The sequence below is a fragment of the Triticum dicoccoides genome, chromosome 2B (assembly GCF_002162155.2).
Source record: "Triticum dicoccoides isolate Atlit2015 ecotype Zavitan chromosome 2B, WEW_v2.0, whole genome shotgun sequence".
In the NCBI taxonomy this organism is placed as follows: Eukaryota; Viridiplantae; Streptophyta; class Magnoliopsida; order Poales; family Poaceae; genus Triticum; species Triticum dicoccoides.
This window is the reverse complement of record NC_041383.1, coordinates 544254533-544264628: the sequence shown is the minus strand read 5'-3', so window position 1 is coordinate 544264628 and position 10096 is coordinate 544254533.

The following is a 10096-nucleotide window of genomic DNA, read 5'->3' as shown; positions in this document are numbered from 1 at the left end:
GGCTACTTTTTCTTTTTTGATTTTGAGTTCATTCTCCTTTCCCATAGGATGGCTATGATAGAAAAAACTACAATGAACGGTGGCACCTTCTCGGCCTACATGTTTCTCTCTCTCTCTCTCTCTCTCTCTCTCTCTCTCTCTCCAGCTTCTTTTCTCTATTTATACAATTTTTTCTTACTCTGAACCGAATAATAAATTTTACATAACTACTCATATATCTTGCAACGGATCCAATTTTATAAAAACAGCAAGGCAGCAAATAATAAAAGTGAACGAAAACAGTATTGAATGCTTCGAAACAAGGGCTAGGGTTCATACTTTCACTAGTGCAAGTTATCTCAATAACGATAACATAATTAGATGATATAACAATCCCTCAACGTGCAACAAAGAGTCATTCCAAAGTCACTAATAGCGTAGAACAAACGAAGAGATTATTGTTGGGTACGAAACCACCTCAAAGTTATTCCTTTCGATCAATCCAATGGGCTGTTCCTATAAGTGTCACAAACAGCCCTAGAGTTCATAGTAAAATAACACCTTAAGACACACATCAACCAAAATCCTAATGTCACCTAGATACTCCAATGTCACCACAAGTATCCGCGGGTTTGATTATACGATATGCATCACACAATCTCAGATTCATCTATTCAAACCAACACAAAGAACTTCAATGAGTGCCCCAAAGTTTCTGCTGGAGAGTCAAGATGAAAACGTGTGCCAACCCCTATGCATAAGTTCACAAGGTCATAGAACCCGCAAGTTGATCACCAAAACATACATCAAGTGGATCACGTGAATATCCCATTGTCACCACAGATAAGCACATGCAAGACATACGTCAAGTGTTCTCAAATCCTTAAAAACTCAATCTGATAAGATAACTTCAAAGGAAAAACACAATCCATTAAAAGAAGGTAGAGGGGGAGAAGCATCATAAGATCCAACTATAATAGCAAAGCTCGCGGTACATCAAGATCGTGCCAAATCAAGAACACGAGAGAGAGAGAGAGAGAGAGAGAGAGAGAGATCAAACACATAGCTACTGGTACATACCCTCAGCCCTGAGGGTGAACTACCCCCTCCTTGGCATGGAGACCACCGGGATGATGAAGATGGGCATTGGTGATGATTCCCCCCTCCGACAGGGTGCCGACACAGGGTCCCTATTAGTTTTTGGTGGCTACAAAGGCTTGCGGTGGCGGAACTCCCGATCTTCATTCGGTTCTGGAAGTTTGAGGATATATAAGAGGTGTTGGCGTCGGGAACAAGTCAGGCGGTCCACGAGGTAGCCACGAGGTAGGGGCACGCCCTCCACCCTCGTGGTGGCCTCAGGACTGTTCTGGTCCATCTCCGATGCTCCGTGGGCTTCTTCTCATCCAAAAATAATCTTCGTAAATTTTCAAGTCAATTGGACTCCGTTTGATATTCCTTTTCTGCGATACTCAAAACAAGGAAAAAATAGAAACTGACACTGGGCTCGAGGTTAATAGGCTAGTCCCAAAAATCATATAATATAGCATATAAATGCATATAAAACATGCAAAATAGATAATATAATAGCATGGAACAATAAAAAATTATAGATACGTTGGAGACGTATCAACCCGCAGTTCATCGTTGAGGCCAAGGAGGAATTGGGTGATGAAGAATTTGTGACTCGGTGTTGGGTCTAGTGCCAAGAGGTGATACATGTGAGTGTCGAACACTTGACGGTACTCACTGACGGAGCTTGTTTGCCGCAACTGAAGAAACTTGTGCATCTCCAGTTCAAACTCATCCACTCCAAATTCCTCGGTGATGGTAGCACATAAAGCTTCCCAAGATAAACCACCATGAGTTTGGCGAAATGCCTAAAGCTAGTGGGCCACTTGACCCTCGATGTAGAGTGTCGCCGTGGTCAGCCAACTCTGCACCGACACATGATAGAGATCGAAGTAGGCACGATAGTGGTCAAGCCAGAGGTATGGTGCACTATCGTCGAAGCGAGGGAAATCGTGCTTGGGTGGCTTGATGTAGTGGTCGCCGTCTGCCCTTGGTGTCGTTGCTCGATGTGCGGTGGTGGATGCAGAGCGGCGATATTGGCCGCCGCCGCGAATTGCGTCGTCCCGGCCGCTGGTTGTGTGAGCAGGGGAGGTCGCTGTCGGTGTCAAAACCGCTGATCTCGGGTAGGGGGTCCCGAACTATGGTCTAAGGCTAATGGTAACAGGAGGCTGGAGACACGATGTTTACCCAGGTTCAGGCCCTCTCGATGGAGGTAATACCCTACTTCGTGCTTGATTGATCTTGATGATATGAGTATTACAAGAGTTGATCTACCATGAGATCAGAGAGGCTAAACCCTAGAAGCTAGCCTATGGTATGATTGTTCTTGTCCCCTACGGACTAAAACCTACGGTTTATATAGACACCAGAGGGTGCTAGGGTTACACGAAGTCGGTTTACAGAGAAGGAGATCTACATCCGAATCACCAAGCTTGCCTTCCACGCCAAGGAGAGTCCCATCCGGACACAGGACGAAGTATTCAATCTTATATCTTCATAGTCCAATAGTCCGACCAAAGTATATAGTCCGGCTGTCCGGATACCCTCTTATCCAGAACTCCCTTAGTAGCCCCCGAACCAGGCTTCAATGACGATGAGTCCGGCGCGCAGATTGTCTTCGACATTGCAAGGCGGGTTCTTCTCCAAATCCGGCACACCTGTCATAGCGAACAGTGTCCGGCCTCCCAGTAAGGTCGTACTCCTCGGCTTCTGTGCTTCAATAATGGCCATCTCCACGTGTCGAGCGAAGACGAGAGGTCGGGGCATTTTTACATTCGCCACCCTAGTCCCGTAGGCAAGCCGTCTATTTGAAGAGACGGGGATCTTCAGATCCAAATCACACCATCTTCTCCCAAGCAAGCATTCCGCAGAGCGCGTCCAAAAGAGGCCATCCCATCATGACCGGTCACCGCAGCCCTGCTCATCGCTCCCCTAGCTCGAAACCAGGGGATTGGGAAAAGTGTTCCATCCCTCATAGCCGCCTAATAGAGCTGCAGACCAAAGGGTTCCTCCCGCCCACATACATGGTCCCCGTCCGATCCGGACTAGCCACCTATAATGGCGGGGAGCAAGCGGAGAGATTCCCCAACCCCTCTTGGGGGGAGCGGGTATGCCTTGTCCCATATCTGCTAAGACGCGTCGGGTTTCCAATCCACCCATTCATCCGCGGGCTCCTGGAGTTCTACGGCCTCCAGTTGCATAATCTTACCCTCGCCTCCATACTGCACATCGTGGGTTATGTTGCCCTCTGCGAGTTGTTCTTGGGCTGTGAAGCTCATTTCAAGTTATGGAAGAGGTTATTTTGCCTCGTCCCCCGCAACCAAGAGGGATCCATATATCAAGTGGGCGGAGCCGAAATATGGCGCATCGCCCAGATCGGATACCTGCCCGGTACTCCAAAGAAGGTGTCCGGAGACTGGCCCTCGGAGTGGTTTTATGTCGATGACATTCCCCTTCCGGACCCAGTCCGGACGGGCCTTCCTGAGTTTACCAATACTCCGCTGAAGAAACGCCAAAGCTGGCGCCCTCGGAGCCCCCAGGAGGAAGATAACAGGGAAGTCCTCTATCTGATGAACCGGATACAAACCCTGGCCAAATTAGGATTGACAATAATCAAAGTTATGTCAATATGCGTAATAAGGGGAGTGCAGCTACTTCAATATAGGGGAAAACCCATGTGGCACTTTAATGGAGATGACGATGCCTCCCGCTGCGATCGCAAAGGTCCGGACTCCGCCACATCTTTGGCGAGGATATTGTCTGAATTTTACAAAGGAGAAGAAGAGGAGTTCCTCTGCATTAAACCGCGGGATGGATTTTCCATGTATAACCCCCGAAGCTGGGTAAGTTGTCATCCTTTACTCGACTCTATCCGTTCTTACCTTCTTTGGCGCAATTATTTACCTTGCCGTTTCAAAACAGGAACTAAGGAAGGCCGTGAAAGAGTTCAACAGCCCCTCTCCGCAGCCAGAGGATCCCGGCCGGGCTCTCGACCCCGGACTTGAAGAAGATCCGGACATATCCGTGGAATTCGTCAACGGGACTTTCTACCAGGCAAGCAGTGGCGGCTCTTTAGTGGCCATCATCACGGATTATCCCGGACTACTTCCCGTGTCGTATGTAAGTAATGTCGGGGTTCCAACCTTCCAAAAGAATTCCTTCGTTTTGCCGTACCTTATGCTCACATGCCGTATTCCTATAGAAACGGCAGTCGGGACGCTGTGCAGAACCCGCGGGGGCCTCTCAGCAAGAGGCGCCTAGACAAGGTAGGCTTAAAAGGAAGGCGGTTAGGAGCGAGACGCAGCCGCAGAGGTATTCATTAAACTTGCCCCGTGGTTATTTGGTATTTTAGCGAGACATGACAGCTCTAATTATGTCCTAGTAGGAAATGCCGGACTATATCCGGGAACCCTACCGGCCACGCCTCCAGCAGCCGGATTCCTGAACCGGATTGACGGGCGGAGGTTGATGTGGGGACAGCGCCGAACTGTCCTCCTGCGGAGGATACGGATAGGCTTTCCGCCACAAATTCTGAGGTGGAGAGTGCCATGCACCACTGGCGTCGACGGGTCGTACTTCACGGTGGTATTTTTTTCTGAAGAGGCGTTTAATGCCTTCAATTCCGGACAAGCATATATCTGCGCTGCTCAAGATGGACTTACCAGAGCAATGGACCAGTATGTGAAGGATATACGGGTAAGAGAATTTTAATAAGTATGTGTAGTAGTAGCCCCTGAGACTTGAATAAGTTGGCACAACTGATTTAAGGATCATTAAATGCATAGGTTCTTGTAGAGAAGAATGCCCAGTTGTCTCAAGAGCTGGAGGAATGTAAGGCCCAAATGAAGGCCAATGTAGCCGAACAAGAGGAATCCAAAAAGGCTTCTTCTGGTAATAATTTCCTTCTACCTGTTTGTTTGTTCGGCGCGGTTTATAAATCTGACGAAAGATTCGGCAGACAATCCCAGAGGAAATCTGAAGACTGTGGGAGATAATGAGCTGCATTTGCGAACTCAGCTGAAGGCGGGCGAACGCGTGCTGACGCAGTCTATTCAGGAGAAGAATAAGCTGCAAGATGCTAATATCCAACTGAGCGTCGAATTGAAAGATGTTCGGGCTCAGCTCGCAGACTCCGTGAAGGAGAACCGGAGGCTTCGACGCGGCATTTATAGTAAGTGCTTGAATGAACTGTAGTATAGTTCGGCAAGGAAGCGTATTGACAGAGTTATGTCTGTAGGTATGTTGACGGGCCGTCCTGAAGAGGAGATGCCCGGTTCCGCAGGCGATATGCTGCAAGAGCTTTCACAACTGCACAAACGAGCTCGGTAGGTGATGCAGGGTATTGCCCAGGCCTTTGTGGCCATCTGCTTCCCTGCCAGGAGGCATGAGCGAACTTGTAGAGATGCTCAAAGGAGCACGGCGGCGCTTCCGATTATGGAAGATATCAGCCTGCCGGCAAGGTGCGAGAGAAGCTTGGGCCATGGTGAAGACGCGATACGCCAAGGCTAACCCGAACCATATGGCCGAAGTCGGACCGGTGGGGTCAGATGGACAAGAGATACCCGTTAGTCTGGTATATGACCAAGTAGCGTTAGCTGCAAAGTATTCCCAACAGGATTGTAAACTAGACAGCCTGTTGGATGGTATAGAGGAAGAGTACAGCCAGTTTAAATGACTATGTAATTTGAATGGGACCATGTACTCCCTAGCCGGATTGAAAATCATTTGTCATGGCGGACCTTTTTGCTTCAGCCCCCGGATCCGACAGTCCGGGGTGTATCCGAATACCCACACAGTTATGAAAAACCGGGGTATGCGTGGAAACCAGGCGTAGGGGTCATACGTGCTTGAACAGACAAGTACCCAACTAGTTATGTTATATTACATGGATAGTAAGAAACATCTTCCAGAGAGAATAGTTCCGTTAGGGGTTCCTTTCTCTGGGTGCGCATGCATCGATGTGCATGTCCGAACTACGAATAGAAGCGCAGGAAACAAAACATCTAGGTATTTTCGTTGTAATGAATGAGAACATCTTTTGTTCACCGACCGAATATTCCCTTAAGAACGCTACCTTTCGGCTTCACCCAGTCTGAGGTACACATCTGGCTCAACCGGCAGTAACAATCACAAAGGTGCTCCCCTTATGCCCTAGCCGAATTAACGGGAACGTAGGGCATAAATACAAGACCAGGCAACCCAGCATGGCCAAAACTTAAGTCATATCGATGCATACAATGGTGAAGAAAAGGCACATATGGAAAGAAAAATGCATATGTGGCTGGTAAGGAGCCATTAAAGTAGTTGTATTTAGCTTCCGAATAGGAAGCCCCCAGGTATAGTGTGCACGCATAATGCGGCCGGAGTGCTCAAGGCATCAGTACAGTTTTAAGGTTGTATGTTAAAAAGGAAAAAAGGGGGCGAGGAAGGAAGAAAGAGAACATAATTGAAGAGGCGGAGTTAAGGAGACGAACACTGAGTTCGGCGCTAGGCGTAGAATCCCCGGAGTCTGGCCGCGTTCCATGGGTTCGGCTCGAGTCTGTTATCAGATGCACTGTGCAGACAGTACGCTCCTCCGGTGAGAACTTTATCAATGATGAAGGGACCCTCCCACTTGGGTTTGAGCTTGTCCTTCTTCTTCTCGGGGAGGCATAGAACGAGTTCGCCAATGTTATAAGTTTTGGCCCGTACTTCTCTGCTTTGATACCTTCGAGCCTGTTGCTGATAGAATGCGGAACGGGCTTTAGCGACATCGTGCTCCTCCTCCAAAGCATCTAAGTTCTCCTGTCGATCTAGCTTGGCTTCCTTCTCTTCATACATGCGCACGCGAGGTGAGTCATGGATTATATCGCAGGGCAGCACTACTTCTACGCCGTACACCATAAAAAATGGTGTGTATCCGGTGGTACGATTCGGCGTGGTCTGCAGCCCCTAGAGTACGGACTCGAGTTCATCGACCCAATGCGTGTCTGATTCCTTCAAGGATCGCACTAGTCTGGGTTTAATGCCGCTCATGATAAGACCATTTGCATGTTTGACTTGACCGTTTGTTTGGGGGTGATAGATGGAGGCGTAGTCGAGCTTAATGCCCATTTTGCCGCACCAGGTTTTCACCTCCTCGGCTGTAAAATTCGAGCCATTGTCAGTGATGATACTGTGGGGGACACCGTAATGGTGTACAACCTCCTATATGAAGTCTATCACTGGTCCGGATTCGGCCATTTTAACTGGTTTGGCTTCTATCCATTTGGTGAACTTGTCCACCATGACCAATAAGTATTTTTTTCTTATGGCTTCCCCCTTTAAGGGGTCCCACCATATCCAGCCCCCAGACCGCGAAGGGCCAAGTTATGGGGATTTTTTGGAGAGCAGTAGAGGGCATATGGCTCTGATTGGAAAATAGTTGACAAGCAATGCAATGTTGGACAAGGTCCTGTGCGTCCGCCCGGGCTGTCGGCCAATAAAATCCTATCCGAAAGGCCTTGCTTACGAGAGCTCGGGCTGCCGCGTGGTGCCCGCCTAGTCCGGAATGGATTTCGGCTAAGAGCTGCCGCCCTTCCTCTTCGGGGATGGAGCGTTGGAGCACTCCGGTGGCGCTCTTCTTGTAGAGCTCTCCTTCATGGACTTTGTAGGCCTTAGAGCGTCGCACAGTACAACGTGCCTCATTTTGATCTTCGGGGAGCTCTTGCCTATTTAGGTAGGCCAAGAAGGGCTCGGTCCATGGGGCGATGACAACCATTATTTCGTGGGCCAAAGGTGTTATTTCGGTGGCAGAGCCTCCGATTACGTCAGAAGGTTCAGAATCTGGGGTTGTGTTCGGAGCCAGACTAATAGTGCTGGACTCCCCTTCCCATGCCACGGACGGCTTGAACAGCCTTTCTAAGAAGATATTAGGTGGGGCGGGGTCGCGTTTAGCGCCGATGCGGGTGAGGATATCGGCCGCTTGGTTATTTTCTCTGACCACATGGTGGAATTCAATCCCCTCGAACCGAGCTGACATTTTGAGGATGACGTTGTGATACGCCGCCATTTTCAGGTCCTTGGCATCAAAGTCTCCATTTACCTGAGATATTGCAAGGTTCGAGTCCCCGCGCACTTCGAGGCATTGGATGCCCATGGAGACTGCCATCCGATGACCATGCAACAGAGCCTCGTATTCGGCTGCATTGTTGAAGTCTATGTATAATATTTGGAGGACGTACTGAACTGTGTCTCCGATGGGGGATGTCAGGACGACACCCGCTCCCAATCCGGCCAGCATTTTAGAGCCGTCGAAATGCATGCTCCAATTTGAGTACGCGCCGTACTCTTTAGGGAGTTCGGCTTCTGTCAATTCGGCGACGAAGTCAGCCAGTACTTGCGACTTAATGGCCCGCCGTGGTTTCTATGTTATGTTGAACAGAAGGAGCTCAATAGCCCATTTAGCAATTCCGCCTGTTGCGTCGCAGTTATTTATTATGTCATTGAGTGGTACTTCGGAGGCCACCGTGATCGAACACTCTTGAAAGTAGTGTCGTAGTTTCCGGGATGCCATGAAGACCGCGTACGCTATCTTCTGATAGTGTAAGTACCAAGATTTGCATGGAGAGAGGACAGTGGACACGTAATATACCGGATTTTGGAGCGGGAACTTGTGTCCGTCTGCCTCTCGTTCGACGACGAGCACTGCGCTCACAACTTGGTTTGTTGCGGCTATGTATAATAGCATGGGTTCGCCAATGTTTGGCGGTCAGGACTGGGTTTGTGGTCAATAGTGCCTTTATTTCTTCCAGTCCGGCCATTGCCACATCCGTCCACTCGAAGTGTTCGGTGCGTCGGAGAAGGCGATACAGAGGTAGTGCCTTTTCTCCTAAGCGGGAGATAAAGCGGCTTAAGGCAGCCACACATCCAGTTAGTTTCTGGATCTGCTTGAGGTCTGTTGGGATAGCCAACTGTAACGCCCCGGATACAACTTTCCATATTCGTAACTCCAACTCTTGCCTTTTCCGGAGATGTGATACGTTATTTCCTCCGTGGTTGGGTTTTTGTCTTTCGTTTTGCTTTTGTTTCATGTCATGCATTTCATCATAGCATCATGTGCATCGCATCCATATGTTTTCATAAAACCCGTATCCTCTCGTAGTTTCCGCATCACCCCTTGCTTCCATTAACCTTTCTCAGACCAACCCTTCTTTTGCTGTCCGACCATTTGACCCTCTCTGCACAGTGCACTGACCCCCTCGCGCGCGCGTCCGAGACTTGCCCGAACCCGAACGAGTTTGTCATGACCGTTGGGTCTGAATCATCCCCAAAACATCTTTGGTTTCTTATTTGAACTCTCCTAGCCAATCTATTCTGAACCTTCGATCTCGATCGGACGTTTGCGATCTGTCCAAATCTTGCTCTTCTAAGCCGACCTAGTTGTTGCACATTTCGGAGCCATCCAATCTTGATCGGAGGGCTCCAAATAGCCCTCGGTCACCCCCTCCTACTATATATGGATACCCTCCTCCTCCATTTTCGGAAACCCTAACCCCTAGCCCTTCTTCCCCACTGCCTCGCCACCACTTGGCGTGCAGCCAAAGGTCGCGCCGCCAAGCACGCGCCCTGTCTCCCTCCTCGCGTAGGGCCCGTGGAACCCAGATCGAGGCCCTGGAAGCCCATCTGCGCCCAAACCGTGCCGCCGCCCGCTCCTCCCGTCGCTCAAACCCTCCACCCGAGCGCCTCCTCATACCAATCCATGCGCGCCTCGCCGAAGTCCGACCGCCGGACCAGCTCGTTGGAGCTCTCAACGCCGAGGACCTCCTCCTCGCGCCCTCTTTCTTTCTTCCTCTACTGTTTCCTCTCTCTCACACATCTCTCTCTGCAGGAGACTGGCAGCCATGGACAGCCCCAGGAGCTCCCTCGCAGCCGCCTGGATCTGGCGTCTCGCCGGAGAACGCCGTCCTCGCCCAGATCCACCCATCCCCAGACCTCCTCCGTGCCGCCCCTGTCCTCGTCGCCGGGAGACGCCAGGGCCAGGTCCACCGCCGCCTGTGTCCTCTGCTTCCAGGACGAGGCACCCGCTCGT